General features: G+C 40.2%; 1 protein-coding gene across 5 annotated transcripts in view; it reads right to left on the bottom strand.

Moving 5' to 3' along the window:
• LOC115232565 (diacylglycerol kinase epsilon) overlaps nucleotides 1–20,243 on the bottom strand; it is a 119,534-nt gene that overhangs the window by 86,329 nt on the left and 12,962 nt on the right. For 2 of the 5 annotated variants that reach the window (XM_036500216.1, XM_029802520.2), the window contains exon 2: nucleotides 12,935–13,169. The exons of 1 other annotated variant lie outside the window; for it this stretch is intronic. The gene's annotated coding sequence lies outside the window, so the exon portion shown is untranslated. Of the gene's footprint in view, nucleotides 1–1,143; nucleotides 1,194–9,034; nucleotides 9,069–12,934; nucleotides 13,170–20,243 lie in introns of those variants that run through there. 2 more of the 5 variants (XM_036500228.1, XM_029802524.2) reach the window with 2 other exon arrangements.

The raw sequence follows: 20,243 nt of genomic DNA, 5'->3' as shown, positions 1-20,243 counted from the left end.
ATCAAAAATTTATTAAAACATATCCCAGCACACCACATAATTGTTATTAATCGTGAAATTTAGTCAATATCTTGTTGCTCCTCCTTTGGCAGCAATGACAGCTGCTACGCGGGTCGGCATGCTGTCTATGAGTACCTGCAGGTACTGTGCAGGGATGCCCCCCCCCATGCAGCAAGAAGTGCCCCAAACAGCTCGCGTCGGTTCCTGTATTGCTGCACATTCAAATCCCTACCCAATCGACTCCAGAGGTTCTCAATAGGGTTCAGGTCAGGTGACTGGCCAGGCCAGTCCATAACCGTCACCCCATGGTCCTTGAAGAAACTGGTTGTGCGCTTGGCTGTGTGGGAAGGCGCGTTGTCCTGCTGGAGCACGTACTCCTTGCCACCAAAGAGGTATCCCGTACTATTTCAACGTACTTTGCTGCGTTGATGTTGCCTTCGACGGCATAGAGCCGCCCAACACCACTGTAGCTGAACGCCCCTCACACCATCAGACCACCCCACCATGCTTCATGGTGGAAGCAATGCAGTCTTTGTTGAAGCGCTCACCCCTGCGGCATCGCACATGGACAGGCTTGTCACTGACGAGACTGAATCGCGACTCGTCAGTGAACATCACTGTCCGCCACTGCTGCACGGTCCATGTCTTGTCCAGAGCTTACGGGCGGCCCTACAGGATTTTAGACCAGCTTCCAGTAATCTGGTCTTGACGGTGGTTGTAGACAACTGCTTCCCTGTCATCTTTTGCATCTCCTCCGCCAGTTGCCGGCTCGTTGCCCTTCGGTTGTACAGTGACTTTCGGATCAGCATCCGGTCTTCCCGCTGGGTCGTCAGCCTCCTCCGTCCCCTACCCTTTTTGTCAGCTGCTGATCCGGTTTCCTCGTATTTCTTAAATAAGCACTGAATTGTGCGCCTGGCTACGCCAAGTTTTCTGGCTATTGCAACCTCCAACAGCTTCCCACGCCACGAGAGAGCCTCGTACCGTCTCTCCAAGGTCATGCGAGGTCTTGGGCCCATCTAGGAATGAACGATAAAAACCAGTTATTTTCATTAAAACTATTCATTTGAATAATGTTATGCTATAACAAAACTGCTATGAGTTACTATTCATTAAACAAGAAAGAAAGAAAGCAGAATTTCTCACCTTAATTGATGTATAACAGAAAGTTTTGTGAACCGGAAGTGATGTCACCAAGCAGAGTGTAGGAGAATTTGTGAGGAAAAAAAATCTTGCAAATACACAAATCAATTAACCTACGAGCTGTTCAAAACGTCTTACACGATGAGAAAACTTAGTACGGTGTGATTTCGGTCCTTGCGAGGCGCTACCTATATCTATTAAACAAAGGAAGATTTGTCTGCATCCGCACTCCTAGTTGTTGTTGCACTGCTATGTCAACATCATTAGGCTGTAGACTCTCAAACCGCTCTGCAAACAAAGTTACGTCATCGTTCTGCGCAACAGTGAACTCGCAACAAAGCAATAGTTCGAGATATGGCCACTAGGTGACAGCAAATACCTTGAGTGAAGAGCAAATCAAGGGTGCTAATTAATTTCTGACGGTAGTGTATATATATATATATATATATATTATATATATAAAATACTAGAAAAAAACCCACCTTTTATCAATTCAAAATGAATAATTAAACCTCTCTCTTTGCATCCTCATTTAGCGCAAGTGAACCATCTTCCATGCGAACACATTTCTCTCCTACCACATCACGATTCTCTCTCACACACTGTCTTGCAACACAAAATACTTCAAGTCTTTGGTCCTCACGGCGCAGAACATTGGCAAATTTTTTCTTATCTGCTTCCCCTCTGGCTTGATAGACCTGTCTCCTAGCTTCCCTTTTGGCAGTCTGATACAATTCCCTGCTACCACCATTCTTCCAGTCCTTCCAAGCCTGTCTCTTTTCTCTAATAGCCCTGTCTACAACATTGTTCCACCACCACGTTACCTTGGGACGAGAGGGGACTTAGCACCAGCCACAGATCTGGCCAGTGGCTCTCAGCAGGTTGTCCCTTAGAAACGTCCAGTTGCCTTCTACCCCATGTGATACTCTATCCCCTTCTACTTCGTCAAAGGCTTCAAGTAACATGTCCCTAAATCTCTGTCCATTCGCAGGATCTTTAAGCTTCCGGATCCTTCTTCTCCATGTTGGTCGTCTTCTGGTTGTCCTCTTAGTCCTGATCCTGAAGTCACTAACTACCAGACTATGTTGCGGGGTACATTCTTCGCCTGGGAAGGTTTTGGCATTTATTAATATATATATATATATATATATACTAAATGCTTCACTATACTAAATTGTAAATTGAACGGTTTGTCCTTCAATGTATGATGAGTAAAATTTCATAAAGTCCATACTTGAAAAAGAGACTCTCTTGTGTTGAAGTTACAAATGACAGAATACAAACTGACAACTACTGAGTCTGTTGTCTGATCTTCAATTGATTTAGTCTAATATCTCACTGATTAAATAAATAGTAAGTTTTATCATACAGGAGCAACTGGTTCCACAAATTAAAGTGAAATGGTTTCATTCAAATATTTGTTCAATGTTGTATTTTCAAAAACCAAAACATATGTGTAGAAAACTGTGTGTGTGTATATATTTAATACAGTTTACTTAGCAAATTTGGTCCTTCATCTGGTACAGCTTATTATAGAGATATTTTCAGCCATTCAATTTGGGGGAGAACTTAGTTATGAAATATTTTTCTATATACGTACAGAAAGCGTGTATATAAAATTATAGAATTATTTTGTTAATTGTTTAAATTATTTTCCATTGCCTTTCATTTTTTTTTTACACACGTAACAATTAAGAAAAAAAAAGGTTAGAGTTAGGGTGAGGGTGAGGGGGTGAGGGTTAGGGTTAGTGACAGGATGTTGTCTCAGTTTTAGATGCAGCAAATGATTTTAGCTCACTAGAGGTGATTCATTGGTTAAAATTCGAAAAATTAAACTATGTTAAACAAACAAATTACAATTTTCTCAAGAAAGCCAAGAGAAAAAAATGTTTTATTTTGACACATTCTACCAGTATACAAAGTTTTAAAGTGTTTAGTTAACTAGAAATTGTGTTGACATGTGCCGTTCAAAAGGAAAAGTTCCAAGAATTCTTCTTCTCTAAACTCAAAAAACCATTTGACCATCCCTCATTAAACACACACACTCTCTCACAATGATAAAAAGTGATATAATTTATGGTCTACCTCCCCGCCACCACACACTCAATAACACTATGAAATGGTCAAAACTGAAATTCTTTTTCCCCAAAATCTTAGACCCCACTTGGAGTAAGCATGCTGTCCAGCAGAGCAAAAAAAATCTTTAGTTCTTCTTCCTTCTCCCTTCCCCTCTTTTTCTTTAGCACTGGTTCCAAATACAAAAGCACACACACACATACTCTCTCTCTCTCTCACTTTCTCCTCATCCATCACCCTCTTGTACTGTCTTACATTCCTCCCCACCACTACAAACTCAATACCACTATAAAATGGTCAAAACTTTTCACACAGGAACTTAGTTTGATTTGAAAACCCCACTAGAATGGGAGAAAGCGCTAATACATGATCTAAGTTATATGATGTATAAAAACACGTAATATACAAATAAATATCTGTAAATATAAAACCTTCCGATTTTCTGAGTACCTCATTTCTTCTAATATAAAATACCTGTACATCATCTCCAAACCTTCCAATATATATATATATATATATATATATATATAGTAAATATATATGTATGTATATATATATATATCATCATCATCATCATCATTTAGCGTCCGTTTTCCATGCTAGCATGGGTTGGATGGTTCAACTGGGGTCTGTGAAACTGGAAGGCTTCATCAGGCCCAGTCAGATCTGGCAGTGTTTCTACGGCTGGATGCCCTTCCTAACGCCAACCACTCCGTGAGTGTAGTGAGTGCTTTTTACGTGCCACCCGCACAGGTGCCAGACAGAGCTGGCAAACGGCCACGAACGGATGGTGCTTTTACGTGTCACTGGCACGGGGGCCAGGCGAGGCTGGCAACGGACACGAACGGATGGTGCTTTTACATGCCACCGACACGGAGGCTAGACGGGGCGGCGCCGGCAACGACCACGATCGGATGATTCGCTTAACCACAGCTGCAATTCCCACTGATGTTGATCAACCTCAATTTGGTTCTACTTTCTGATATATGAATTGATTTGGCTTGATTTTGATTTTGACTGTTCTCACTGGTCTTGCCGGGTTTTCTCATGCACAGCATACTTCCAAAGGTCTCGGTCTCTGGTCATTTCCTTGGTGAGACCTAAAGTTCGAAGGTCGTGCTTCACCACCTCGACCCAGGTTTTCCTGGGTCTACCTCTTCCACAGGTCCCCTCAACTGCCAGGGTGTGGCACTTTCGCACACAACTATCTTCAGCCATTCTCATCACATGACCATACCAGCGCAAACGTCTCTCTTGCACACAACAACTGATGCTTCTTAGGTTCAACTTTTCTCTCAAGGTACTTACACTCTGTCGATTATGAACACTGACGTTACACATCCATCGGAGCATACTAGCTTCATTTCTTGCGAGCTTACGCAAATCCTCAGCAGTCACAGCCCAAGTTTCACTACCATGTAGCATGGCTGTACGTACACATGCATCATACAGTCTGCCTTTTACTTTGAGCGAGAGACCTTTTGTCGCCAGCAGGGGTAAGAGCTCCCTAAACTTTGCCCAGGCTATTCTTACTCTAGCAGTTACACTTTCAGCACACCTGCTACTGACTTGGTCACCTAGGTAGCGGAAGCTATCAACTAATTCTAGTTTTTCTCCCTGGAACGTGGTAGAAGTTGGTCTCTGCATATTTTCAGAGTTTATTGCTCCTGAGCATCTGCTACAGATAAAAACTATTTTCCTAGTTAGTCTTCCTTTGACATTACTACATCTCTTATGTGTCCATAGCTTACATTTGGTGCATCTTATAGAGTTTCTACCTACGCCTTTTCTACAGATCGAGCAGGGCCATCTACCTGAAGGCGTTTGTGATTGGTCTACCTTCCTACTTATTAGGACTTTGGTTTTGGCTAGGTTGATTCTAAGGCCCTTCGATTCTGAACCTTGCTTCCATACCTGAAACTTCTCCTCTAGTTCTGATAGAGACTCAGCAATTAGAGCAAGGTCATCAGCATAGAGGAGCTCCCAGGGGCATCCTGTCTTGAATTCCTCCGTTATTGCCTGGAGGACTATGATAAATAGGAGGGGACTGAGGACTGAGCCTTGGTGGACCCCAACCTCTACCCTGAATTCTTCACTGTACTCGTTGCCAACCCTCACCTTACTAGCAGCGTCTCTGTACATGGTTCGCACAGCTCTCACTAACCATTCATCTATCCCTAGTTTCCTCATTGACCACCAGATAAGGGATCGGGGGACCCTGTCGAAGGCTTTCTCCACATCAACAAAAGCCAGGTACTGGGGCTTGTCTTTGGCTAGGTATTTCTCCTGCAGCTGTCTTACCAGGAATATAGCATCAGTAGTACTTTCCCCTGGCACGAAACCAAACTGCATCTCATCTAAGCTAACTCTCTCTCTAATTAGTTGGGCTATAACCCTCTCCGTGACCTTCATTACCTGATCCAGCAGCTTGATACCCCTGTAGTTATTTGTATCTAGAGTGTCACCTTTACCTTTGTAGCAGTTGACTATTATGCTGCTACTCCAGTCATTGGGTATGACTCCTTCGTGTATCACCTGGTTAACTCTACGGGTGACTAGGCTATAGCCGACACTATCAGATATTTTGAGCATCTCTGCAGTGATTCCTGATGGACCAGGGGCTTTCCCTGTTTTCATGCTTGTAATTGCCTTAACTACTAAGGAACTGTCAACTCGGATTGCTGGTCCCTCTGTTGGGTCAACATTCGGCAGACTCTCTTTATCCCATTCATTTTCCTCATTCAGCAACCATTCATAGTGGTGTCTCCAAACCTCTCTCTTTGCATCCTCATTTAGCGCAAGTGAGCTGTCACCCTTGCGAACACATTTCTCTCCTACCACGTCACGATTCTCTCTCACACACTGTCTTGCAATACGAAATACCTCAAGTCTTTCATCCTCACGGCGCAGAACATTGGCTAATTTTTTCTTATCTGCTTCCCCTCTGGCTAAATACACCTGCATCCTAGCTTCCCTTCTGGCAGTCTGATAAACTTCCCTGCTACCACCGTTCTTCCAGTCCTTCCAAGCCTGTTTCTTTTGTCTAATAGCCCTGTCAACAATATTGTTCCACCACCACGTTATTTTGGGTCTTGAGGGGACTTTGCACCAGCCACAGATCTGGTCAGTGGCTTTCAGCAGGTTGTCCCTTAGAAGCGTCCAGTTATCTTCTACCCTATGTGTAGCTATACTCCCTTCTATTTTGTTGAAGGCTTCAAGTAACATGTCTCTAAATCTCTGTCCATTTGCAGGGTCTTTAAGCTTCCAGACCCTTCTTCTCCATGTTGGTCGTCTTCTAGTCATCCCCTTAGTCCTGATCCTAAAGTCACTAACTACCAGTCTACCCCACTAACTACTTGTGGGGTACATTCTTCGCCTGGTAAGGTTTTGACATTTATAAGCAGCCATCTTTCCATTTTTCTGGCAAGGATGTAGTCGATTTGGCTAGTATGCCAGCTCGATCGGTAGGTGACCAGGTGGCTTGTCGGTTTCCTGAAGTTAGTGTTGCAAACCATAAGACTATTTGCATCACAGAACTCCAGCAGCCTGGTTCCCTCCTCGTTGCGGAAACCATAACTGTAGCCTCCATGTACGCCATGGAAGCCCCCAGCATATCGTCCAATATGCTCATTGAAGTCACCAGCCACAAAGAGAAGATCCCTGTCGTTCGTCAATGAGGTGGTCTGCAGTAGGGTGTCATAGAAACGGTCTTTCTGTCCATCGGGTAGCCCTGGCTGAGGGGCATAGGCTGATATAATAGTTGCTAAACTATGATGGAGCACTAATCTAATCTTCAGTATTCTGTCACATACTCTGACTACCTTGATTACCTTATCTACCCATTTTTCGGCGATAAGTATACCCACACCCCCGACCCCTTCAGTATTCCCAGCCCAGAAAATCTTGTACCTCTGTCCTTTACCTGTGAGGAACCTAGCAGAACCTCCTCTCCACCTCACTTCTTGAATACAGCATATATCGACACACCTACGTTCAAGCAATTCAACGATCTCGCCAGATCTGCCTTTCAGTGTGCCAACGTTGAGGGTGCCAACCCTGAGGGAGTGGGAGGTATTGGCCCGAGTAGCATCATGAACCTGAAAAGAAAACTCGCGTTTGGCAGGATTCATAGACAAACAATAAAACTCAAGTTCAAACCGCGTACGCTACACTAACATATCTTGCAATGAATGACTACTACCTTTTATGGAAGGAGGTGTGGGTGGCGTAAGACTTTGAAGTGTACATGGGAGACAACAAGGATGAGAAAATTTAGGACTTCCTGTAACGGTGGAGGGGGTGAGGGGGTGGAGGGGGCGACCCCGCGAAAACTAGCAGCCATGTGTGAGCGGGGAAGGAAAAACTTATATAAAATAAGGAGCTATAAAATTATAAATATTTATTCTATATTTAACGAGACGTGAGGCTGATCGATAAAATTAGGGTGGCGATCCATAGGATTAAATATATATTTAACACAGGACATGAGAGAGACAACAATAACTAATGAATTGAGGCTGAAATAAACAGAGTAAAAGTGAAAAAGTCATAACATAAATAGAGATAAAAACATGGGGAACTAAAGATCAAACAATTGCATAGAAATATTTCTGGTAGAATACGGGCTGAATTAAGTTTAAAAAATTGCTTAGCTGGAATTCATTTTTCGACCGAAGTTGACAGTAAGAATTTGAATCAAGAAGTGAGACCGTTTATTTCCAGAGCTAGCGTAAAATGCATATGGGGTGGTGGTGGAGGGCCAGTGAGGCGATCGAAAGAGATAGAAAGACAATGTGAAGAGGAAAACTAGCACCCGCGAAAACTAGCAGCCATGTGTGAGCGGGGAAGGAAAAACTTATATAAAATAAGGAGCTATAAAATTATAAATATTTATTCTATATTTAACGAGACGTGAGGCTGATCGATAAAATTAGGGGGGCAATCCATAGGATTATATATATATTTAACAGAGGACATGAGAGAGACAACAATAACTAATGAATTGAGGCTGGGGCGATCCATTGGATTATATATATATTTAACACAGGACATGAGAGAGACAACAATAACTAATGAATTGAGGCTGGGGCGATCCATAGGATTATATATATATATTTAACGCAGGACATGAGAGAGACAACAATAACTAATGAATTGAGAATAATAATAATAATAATAATACACACGCAGCAATGGTTACGAAGCTCAGGACTAAAAGAACACATGCACCAATGGTTATGAAACTCAGGGCTAAAAGCGGAGAGTGAAGGTTTCATATTAGTTGCTCAAGACCAATGCTTATTAACCCAGAACTACCAAGCCAATGTGATAAAAAAGGAGCTGACCCAAAATGTCGATTCTATAATGATGAGATTGAAACTATAGACCACCTAATCTCAGGGTGTAGAGTCTTAGCACCTGTAGAATATAAAGCAAGACATGCCAATATGTCAGCATTATAAAATCAAAACCGCTGACAAATGGTATAAACACCATCCTGAAGCTGTGACTGAGGAAGAAAATGTGTCGATTCTATGGGACTTCCCCTTACATACCGACAAAACTATAAAAGCTAATAAACCGGATATTATTATAAAAGATCAGACAAAAAGGATGTGTTTATTAATTGACATGAGTATTCCTTGTGATCATAATATAGCGGTGAAAGAATTTGACAAGATCAGTAAATATAAAGACTTGCTAATAGAAATTGAAAAAATGTGGCATCTCAAGGCAACTACAGTACCAGTGATTGTAGGATCTCTAGGAATGATAAAAAAAGGCACTGAAACCTATTTGAAAATGATACCAGGCTTACCATCCCTACAGGAAGTGCAAAAAATCGTGTTAACTGGAACGGCTCATGTACTGAGAAGAGCATTATCACTGTGAAAACAACATCCATTCATGAATTTATTTATTTATTAATTTTTTAAATACATGTTTTACCTGTGAATTTGCGTGTGCAATCTGGGAATGCATACAATGAGCTTCCCTGCCCTAGGTGTACGGAAAACACTCAGCGAGAAACAGAGGAAAATTTGAAGAAAGAAGGAAAAATAATAATAATAGTGATAATAATAATAGGCTGGAGAGTATATCAGCCGAAACGTGGGTACTTGTCTATTGTCGTGGTCCCGGTTTCTCACACGCGAATTCGCGCGCGCGCGCCAGACGTAGGTACTCGATACTCGAGATCCTACGAGGTGACTTGCGCATGCGCAGTGCAGAATTCGCGCATGCGCGTTACCCCCCCCCCCCCCCCCAAAAAAAAAAAGGTGTTGGATTTCACTAAAAATATGTGTGTGTGTGTGTCTGTGTGTATATATAACATTTTCAATTTTACACAAAAAAATTACATAGTCGCTTTCCTCGCGGATTTACAGATAAATGAATTAATTACTATTTTACAGAATAAAATTAATGAATTAATTATATAAATTAAATAATTCTTGAAAATTAATTAATATTAATAATATTTTTTGAACAAAGTAAATAATTTATAAAACTTGGTTAATAATTTTTTTTACACAAACGCAAACGTATATAATTTGTGAAACTTTTTTTTTTTTCAGACGTATATAATTTGGTAAACTTAATGAATTAATTTCTTCTCATCATCATCGTTTAACGTCCGTTCTCCATGCCAGCATGTGTTGGACGGTTCGACCGGGGATCTGGGAAGCCAGAAGGCTGCACCAGACTCCAGTCTTATCTGGCAATGTTTCTACAGCTGGATGCCCTTCCTAACGCCAACCACTCCGAGAGTGTAGTGGGTGCTTTTTACATGCCACCCGCACAGGTGCCAGGCGAGGCTGGCAACGGCCACGGTCGGATTGGTGCCAGTCGAGGCGGCTCTGGCATCGGCCACGATTCGGATAGTGCTTTTTACGTACCACCAGTCCAGGGGTCCTGGCATTTGCCGGGTGTCACACTTGCCCCAACATGTCTTCGCAAGCAAAGGGGGTTGGCATGGGTGCCTGTCGTGGGATGAGGTTCGATATCAACTTCGCTTGCCTCAACAGGTCTTTGTGTATAAATGTATAAATTTTTCGCACTAAATTCTTTCCGTAGAATTTATCAAAAAACGCGCAAAATTATTCCGTAGAATTTATCAAATTAAAAAACGCAAAATTAATATATTTTTTGAAATTGCAAATTATTTAGAATATAAAACAAATGAAGTTAAATTTTAAAAATAAATGTCATATACTTATACTCTGTAAGGTGCTGTGTTCACACTTCAATTTACTATTTTCTAGAAATGTTGCTTTTCTAATTGAAACAATTTTTCTCAATCTCCATTTAAAAGTCCACCATGTCTCTTGAGCCATATCAAAATGAACAACTTTGAATTACGCGGCGGCGGTGGTGGTGGTGGTGGTGGTGTGAGGTTCTAATTTTTTTTCTGATCTCTCTTTGCCCCCCTAGATGGAGGTGTGGTGGGGAGACAGCTGAAAGATGTTTCATTCTCATATATATATATATATATATATATTTCTTAAACCTACACGATATAGTCTATAAATTTGGGATGTTTTTGAAAGATAATATATTTTGTCATCAGAATATATATACATTTTAAATCGTTCATCTTTTCCCGCGACAACAAAAATTGGGCGCGAAAATTTTTCTAAATATTAGCGGAATGAACAACTGAGATAAAGAGGGGGCAAAGAGAGATCAGAAAAAAAAATTAGAACCTCACACCACCACCACCACCACCGCGTAATTCAAAGTTGTTCATTTTGATATGTCTCAAGAGGCATTATGGACTTTTAAATGGAGATTGAGAAAAATTGTTTCAATTAGAAAAGCAACATTTCTAGAAAATAGTAAATTGAAGTGTGAACACAGCACCTTACAGAGTATAAGTATATGACATTTATTTTTAAAATTTAACTTCATTTGTTTTATATTCTAAATAATTTGCAATTTCAAAAAATATATTAATTTTGCGTTTTTTAATTTGATAAATTCTACGGAATAATTTTGCGCGTTTTTTGATAAATTCTACGGAAAGAATTTAGTGCGAAAAATTTATACATTTATACACAAAGACTGTTGAGGCAAGCGAAGTTGATATCGAACCTCATCCCACGACAGGCACCCACGCCAACCCCCTTTGCTTGCGAAGACATGTTGGGGCAAGTGTGACACCCGGCAAATGCCAGGACCCCTGGACTGGTGGTACGTAAAAAGCACTATCCGAATCGTGGCCGATGCCAGAGCCGCCTCGACTGGCACCAATCCGACCGTGGCCGTTGCCAGCCTCTCCTGGCACCTGTGCGGGTGGCATGTAAAAAGCACCCACTACACTCTCGGAGTGGTTGGCGTTAGGAAGGGCATCCAGCTGTAGAAACATTGCCAGATAAGACTGGAGTCTGGTGCAGCTTCTGGCTTCCCAGATCCCCGGTCGAACCGTCCAACCCATGCTGGCATGGAGAACGGACGTTAAACGATGATGATGATGAGAAGAAATTAATTCATTAAGTTTACCAAATTATATACGTCTGTAAAAAAAAAAAAAGTTTCACAAATTATATACGTTCGCGTTTGTGTAAAAAAAATTATTAACCAAGTTTTATAAATTATTTACTTTGTTCAAAAAATATTATTAATATTAATTAATTTTCAAGAATTATTTAATTTATATAATTAATTCATTAATTTTATTCTGTAAAATAGTAATTAATTCATTTATCTGTAAATCCGCGAGGAAAGCGACTATGTAATTTTTTTGTGTAAAATTGAAAATGTTATATATATACACACACACACACACACACTCACATATATTTTTAGTGAAATCCAACACCTTTTTTTTGGGGGGGGGGTAACGCGCATGCGCGAATTCTGCACTGCGCATGCGCAAGTCACCTCGTAGGATCTCGAGTAACGAGCACCTACGTCTGGCGCGCGCGCGAATTCGCGTGTGAGAAACCGGGACCACGACAATAGACAAGTACCGAAACGTGTTAACAACAAACAAGATGAGGACAAATATCCGTCACAAGTAAATAATGTTCATAATTCCTCATCTCTGAAATATAGAACTGTATTTAGTAGATATTGAAGGTACTTGTTCATTTTATGGGTGTACAAAAAGAGTAAATAAAAATTAAGGGGAGGTAACTCCTAATAAAATAGGCGAAGGGAAGTAAGCCAACTTACTTTTCTACTGAATTACACCATAATATGAACGTTTTAGTTTAAGACAGCTTTCTGCTATCGTTATTCCCTTTCCAAATTTACATTTACTGTGTTGTATACAAGCTCCTACCCCACTCTCACTACTGTTCACTTTATAAAGTGATTGGTAAACGAGTAGAGAAAGTGTTGGGTTATGAGGTCCCTCTACTCTTGTCTTACTGAAGACTATTCAACCTCTCTTGTGTTGGTGCCATAAGAAAATACACTCCATAGTGGTTGGTGTTAGGAAGGGCACCCAGCCTGTAGAAATTAGTATGAACAACAGTCATTGGGAGTTGTAGCTTCCATGGAGTAGGGAGACTGAGGCTGTGAAGATCCATCCAACCCATGGTGACATGGAACACAGTCATAAAATGACGATGATGAAGATAATGATGATAATATTACAGAGAAGTGAGAGAGGTTTTCAGTTTTCTATGCCCTGATTATTTGCAGTAGAATGTTTCTGGAGATATGTGAATGTACTACAAACTAAAGTTGTGAATGTGTGTAGAGATCAACTTACCTTGATTATCGATTCACATTTATATCTTTAACTCATCATAGATGGTGCCTACATGATTAAATGTCAGGAAAATATTGGGAAGGGAGATTTCAAAGTGTGTAGTATTAATGTGCAGGATAAATGTCTCAGGAACAGTTGAAATGAGAACTTCCACCAGTGTAAGTTTTAATTTATCTTGTAAGTTGTCATGTGCACTAGAAAACTTCTTATCATCCAAATAATGGTTGGCATTTACCTTGGTTAAAAAAATGTAAATAAATATGACTAGACATTTTTAAAATCATATATATTAGAAAGGTAGAGAGAGAGAGAGAGAGAGAGATGGGCAGATAGACATAAAATATTTATATTTATATATATATATATCATCATCATTGTTTAACGTCCGTTTTCCGTGCTAGCACGAGTTGGATGGTTCAACCGGGGTCTGGGAAACCAGGAGGCTGCACCAGGCTCCAGTCTGATCTGGCAGTGTTTCTACAGCTGGATGCCCTTCCTAACGCCAGCCACTCCGTGATTGTGGTGAGTGCTTTTTACGTGCCACCAGCATAGAAGCCAGTCAAGGCAGCGCTGGCATCGGCCACATTCGGATGGTGCTTTTTACGTGCCACCGGCACAGGTATCACAACTACAATTTCCATTTGATATTTATTTTGATGTTGATGTACTTGACTCAATAGGTTTCCTCAAGCACAGCAGGTCATGTGCCACCGGCACAGATATATATATATATATATATATATAGTTTGTTGAAATGGAAAGATGAATTTTCTTGTTACAGATTATTCAAAAGTTTAACCGATACCTGGGTAGCAAAAATCACAGCAGAAAAAAACACGGTTGGAGATAAGACCATTTGGTGCGGATAATTGAAGTTTAATATAATTAGTGAATGGAAGAAATGGAGTTGAACGAAGATTGTACAGAATTCCTTTTATTACATTCTACACATGTTTCAAAGGCCACAATTTTCCAAATTCTGATTAAATAAGGATACCATATTGCAGCTTTCTCTTCAGGAAAAAGCAGGAATTACGTTGACAGAACAAAACAAAACAGAGGCGCAGCAAAGCAATTCGAACGAGGACGCTCCTTAAGAGCCCATGGTTAAACTGTTTATCAATGGTCGGTTTTTTTTGGAAGCAAACGCTGGAAATATATATACCCTTATGATTCTTTGACGATGTTAATTTTTAGACAAGCAGGCCTAGACGAACACACGAACACAGAATTTTTTCAGCCGCCTGACAGGTTTTCTCAGCAGTGCTCATTATCTAGCGCTCCTCGCCAACATACGGCCGCGCACACATAGGCTAGTATACACATACATGCTTTTAGGTAGGTTTTGTCTCGCCCCTAAAATACACCCTGTATTCTTAAAATATTCAGAACATTAGTTTTGGTCACACAGAACATCTCCACACCCCTTGTTCTCATTAATTCCTCACCTACTAGATTTGACCACGGCCTGACCTGTAATTATTCCAACGGACCTTTTGTCGGCCCCCACCAACCCCCCCGATTTCAACGTACATTGATAAACAGTTTAACCATGGGCTCTTAAGGAGCGTCCTCGTTCGAATTGCTTTGCTGCGCCTCTGTTTTGTTTTGTTCTGTCAACGTAATTCCTGCTTTTTCCTGAAGAGAAAGCTGCAATATGGTATCCTTATTTAATCAGAATTTGGAAAATTGTGGCCTTTGAAACATGTGTAGAATGTAATAAAAGGAATTCTGTACAATCTTCGTTCAACTCCATTTCTTCCATTCACTAATTATATATATATATATATATATATATAGATATAGATATAGATATATATACATATATATATATAGAACCAGGATGCAACCCTACAACAAATGTCAGAAGAATGTGAATGGATAGTCAAAATATGACACAACAGAGAGGAAATTGAATGTAAAGATTGTTTCCAAGTAAAGCAAGTGCAAAATAGAATAGAGATAATTTCTTATAAAAACACAATAAAAATCAGAAAATAAACCCATGTTTAGCATGTGGAAATATACACCTGAGGAAAAATTTTCCATTTAAGAAAGCAGAGTGCTTTTGTTGTGGAAGTATAGGATATATAAAGATGCACTGTAGAACGTAGATAAAAAAATATCAGAACAAAGGAAAAAGAATAAATAGTATGTCATTAGAAGAAATTAGTAATATAACAATGAGAAAATTCGTGAAGGTGAAAATCAGAAATACAAGTGTTAAAATGCAGTTGGACACTGGAAGTAATATCACCATTATAAATGAAAAAAATATTCTTTAAAAAAATAAAAGATGAAGATGATCATCAATGAAAGGCAAAAGAAGAATACTTAATAAAATTCTAAATCCAAAATTAAACCAGAAATAATTAACACCATTACCATTATGAAAAAAACAAATTCTATATGCATTAGCTGGAACATGTGTGCTTGAAATATTGAAAAATAAAAGCTCTTACAAATGAAATACACACTATACACCAACTTATTCCACAACGTTTTTAAAACAAATAATTTAAAAACAAATCTTTTTCTAATTAAACATACATACATGATGATGATCTCCATCCACTTGTAACCAAGGAAGACCATTGCCGACCTTTAGGAACATTGTGTGCTCTAGGACTAACTTATATTTTGCATTTGCAGATCCATTGGTGGCTAATGAGCCCTGCTCTTGACAAACATACACAACTGCAAACATTGCAGAAGAAAGCTTTCCCCATTCACTACATTAGCAGTGTGCTTTCAAGCAGCATGCTTAAATTCTTCATGCAGAATATGTACTCTCTCAAAGGTGTCAACCCCCTCCTTAACCTGCTTCCTCCATCTGTGATGATGATAGGCACTGCTCTCCCAGTCAGTCTCCTGCATATCACAGGCCTTTAATGGGGACTTGACACAGTCCTTAAATTGCAGCCTTGGTTTCTGCCAGGGTATCTTTTCACTAACAAGTTCCCCATATAGCATCTGTTTAGGGATCCTGTTATCCTTTATTCTAATAAGGTACCCAGTCCAACATAACTGGTGCTTCTGCACCATCACTCAATACTCAAGATATCAGCTGTCCTCTGGACCTGTGTTTCTGGAGTTTTTAAGGTCCAGCCAACATTCAGAATATGTCTTAGACAGCTCCAATGAAAGTGTTTAGGGACCCTTACACGACACTTGTAAAAGGTCCATGTCTTATATGAGTAAAGGAGTGATGTCAGTACACATGCACGGTACACAGCAATTTTTGTTTGCCTTGTGATGCCATGCTGGGACCAGACATGAGACTGAAGAGACCAGAAGGAATCAGCTGCTCTTTGCAGCCTGAAAGATGATTTCATCATTCATGGAGAAAGAATTGCTGAGTGTGCTGCCCAGGTAGACAAACTTGTCTACCACTTTCAGTATAGTTCCTTCAACCAAGATAGCTGGTTCCGCATATGGATTTCCTGGTGCAGGCTGGAACATTACAACAGTCTTGTCCAGGCTAATGCTGATTCCAAATAACTTGCAAGAAGCAGAAGTACAATTCATATGTATTTGCACGTCATCCACTGTATGAGTGACTAAGTCACAGTCATCTGCATAAAGGAGGTCATGAATAAGAGATTAGAAATCTTTTGAATTGGCAGCAAATCAGTGCTAGGTGGCCAGAAGATCGATACATGACATATATTCCCAGAGAGCTAATTTTAGCAAAAGCATGAGTAAAAGCAGCAGCAAAGTGCAAAGAAAAGACAGTTGAGGCAAGGATGTCACCCTGCTTGACACCATTCTCTACAAGAATGGCTCCCGCCATGCCACCACCAACATTGACCAAAGCCTCCACTCCATCATGAAATGATTTAATTATAGATACAAAGTGATCCGGACATCCAAGTTTGCCAAGTATTTTTCATAGCAAGGACCTATTCACAATATCAAAGGCCTTGGTTAAATCAATGAATACTTGGACATGATCCATATTCTGCTCAAAGCACTTCTGTATCTGTTTTGCTATGAAAATCATATCCATTGTCCCTCAACCAGATCAGAAGCCACATTGATATACAGATAGGGCATCATCTATGAGACACCTATTCAGGTGGGTAAGAAGAATATTTGCCAGAACCTTGCCAGCAGCTGATAGTAGAGCAATACACCACACATTGTTCAGGCTCCTTTTCCTTTATAGAAAGGAAGAATAATTGCATCCTTCCAGTCCTTAGGCATTGCACCATCTCTCCAGACTACATTAATAAGTTCATGAAGAGACTGTATGATGTAATCACCACCAAATCGCAAGACCTCAGCAAAAATTCCATCCCTTTCAGGTGCCTACCAAGATACACTTTACTTATTGACGTCATTACCTCATCTATTGAGGGCATAGAATTTAAGGAGCCAATGATAGGTCTTTATTGCATAATATCAATCACTGTTTCCTCCACAACTGACTCATGGTTTAGGAGTTCAGAGTAGTGTTCAATCCAGTGACTTGTGATTTCTGTTGATTTAGTAAACAGAGTAGAAGACTCCTTAGAAAGCAAAGGAGATGATGCAGAGCTCTTAGGCCCATAAACTTGTTTCATAGGATGGTAAAGCTTCTTGCTGTCATTTGCATTAGCAGCAGCCTGAACATCATGAGCAAGATCCTCCCACCAAATGTTCTGTATCTTCCTGAGAGATTGCTGCAGTAGTGATTTTACACTGCTTTAGTGAGCAAGTGCTAGATTTCGCTGCACTGCTGAAAGTCCCCTGTGCAGCAGTACATTGTGGGCATGGTGCTTTACAACCAGTAGTCACTGAACTTCAACACTATTTTCATCAAACTAGTCTGTATCTGGCAATAGCATATCCCAGTGTTTCAAAAGCACATTGAAGAACCTGGTCTCCAAAATCTTCCAACGGACCTTAAAATACTGTAGTATTTTAAATGCTGGACAAGCCAGTCTGAAGCTCTTTCCTCAACATAATATATCTTGTGGATATTCAGATGCTGAGGAATGTCAACTGGCTCTCTTCTCTCTTTCACTCTAATCATCATCTGGAACTTTGCTCGCACCAGATGTGGTCTGTCCAGCATTCCGAGCTATATAAAAAACTTGACATTACAAATATCATAGATGTCACACTTGCGGATGACGACATAATCCAGCAAGTGCCAAACTTAAGACCATGGGTGCATCCACGTTGTTGTGCAATCACCTTTGTGCATAAAATGAGCGCTTGCAATGTAAAGTCCATGTTCATTGCAAAGCTCTAGCAACATGAAACCATTGCTACTCATTTTCCCTATACCTAAACATTCCATGTTTGCCAGTCTGTTCCAACCCTGGAATCAAGATCCCCCAGTAGAATGATTTGATCAGAATTGGAGATTTTCCTAAGTATGGCTCTCAGCTGGGTATAAAAAATAGTTTCATCTTCATCACAACTAGTCAAAATAGGTACAAAGGCACTTATTAGAGTATGCAAACTGCCTACCTTTCAGGTGCAATCGTAGAGTCATTAGACGTTCGTTTATAGGAACAGGAATCTCCTCCAATTTCTTAAGGTTATTAGATCGAACTGCAAAGCCAACACCAGCCTCTCTGTGCTCCTCCTGCAGCCTTCCCCACCTCCTACTTCCTCAAGCTGACCATCACCTTCTATATGAGTCACTGAAAGTGCAGCTGTATCAATGTTATAGCAGTTCAGCTCGCAAGCAACAAGTACAGCGCATCTTTCAGGCCTACAATCACTCTTGTTATCCAACAGAGTGCACACATTCTAAGATGAAATTCAGATTTTGTAAAAAAGGTCTCTTTGTTTTTTGAGTGCAGGGTGGACATCCATCAGTTGTGCTAAAATGACCAGATATAGAAAGACAGGCAATTTTTGGTTCACCTTTTCTAGAACCTCCCCGGCCTCTGGGTGAGCAGTGCCCTCTCCAAATGGAGCTGCTCAGACATCCATGCTGCAACTGAATCCTATCACTGTTTTGGGTGACAAGGAGAAGACTTTATATCTAGCATGGGCTGCCTATGTACAGGTTGCTAACTACATGCTTCCAACCCGTCAGGTCTGCATGCTTCACCACCTTCCCATCACTGCAGGACTTCTGAAGAAAAATAAATATATATAGGAAAAAAAAAGCAGCACATATCGAGCAGAGGTCAGCAATGCCTGTGCAGAGTTTCAATAAGGCTTGCACGACACCTCATATACCCTCTCCACTCTATTTACCTTATCCAGAGACAAGCCAGAGTGAGATGTCTGGTGCCAATATGAGTTGCAGACTCAGGGATGTAGGAGTGCCCTGATCTCTAGCACAAACTAAAGATCCCCAAAATGTCCAATGCCATTCCCTGCATATCTGGTTTTATATCAGAGTGACCTTCTCCAAGAGACATGCTTCAACAGAAGCTGAGGGGTGCTTCACTCCCAGTGGCCTTCTAGTACGCCAGACACCATCCCGGAATTATTATTATTATTATCATTATTATTAGATAATAAATCATATGGTTTACAACTGGTAATTTACTGGCAAAGCACATTCACTTTCACAGTGTTTGTTGGCAGATGGAAGATACAAAAATGTTTATTGTTTTGACCCATCTAACATCCATCCCCCACAGGTGGGATACTGAACAACTGGTTTAAGAATATCCATCGATGTAGATGTATCTCTTCAATGAGAAGATCATTGATAGGATTTCTGAAAGACTGTCAAGATGTTTGCATGCTTATAAATGCACTTTCACACAATACAGTGGGAATGAATTTGAGTAATTGTTAACCAAATGAATAACCATAATTTACCTTACTGTATGGATGAATTAACTGCAACCTCCCCATTCCTATAAACACAAAGTATATATTTAATTTACTATGTGAGTGTATGTGTGCCAAACCATGTGAGTGCATATGCTTATATCTGTAAGTTTGTATGAGTGAGTGTATATACACCATACAACCTAAGTGAGGGCATTTATACATCCATATCTACTAACGGTTATATCTATTACTTTTTTTGCTGTATTGTGCATTTGTTTCTTTTTGCATCTGATGCTTATTACTGATCTTCTATAATAAGGAAGTTGTATCCCTTAATTTACTGCTTTTGTATACATACACCAAGAAGAAATCTTGTGAAATAAACATTATTTTAATGAGATACAGCTTGTAATCATCTGAGAAGACACATCTACACCGATGGATACTCCTAAACCAGTTGTTCAGTATCCCACTCATGAGGGATTGATGCTAGATGGGTTGAAACAATTGTAGTGATCAATAAATTTTCTCATATCTTCCACCTCTCTCATTAATCAAATATATAAATATATACATA

Source organism: Octopus sinensis, linkage group LG2 (genome assembly GCF_006345805.1).
Source record: "Octopus sinensis linkage group LG2, ASM634580v1, whole genome shotgun sequence".
In the NCBI taxonomy this organism is placed as follows: domain Eukaryota; kingdom Metazoa; phylum Mollusca; class Cephalopoda; order Octopoda; family Octopodidae; genus Octopus; species Octopus sinensis.
Note: the sequence above shows the minus strand (reverse complement) of the source record. Positions and strands in the feature narration are given on the sequence as shown.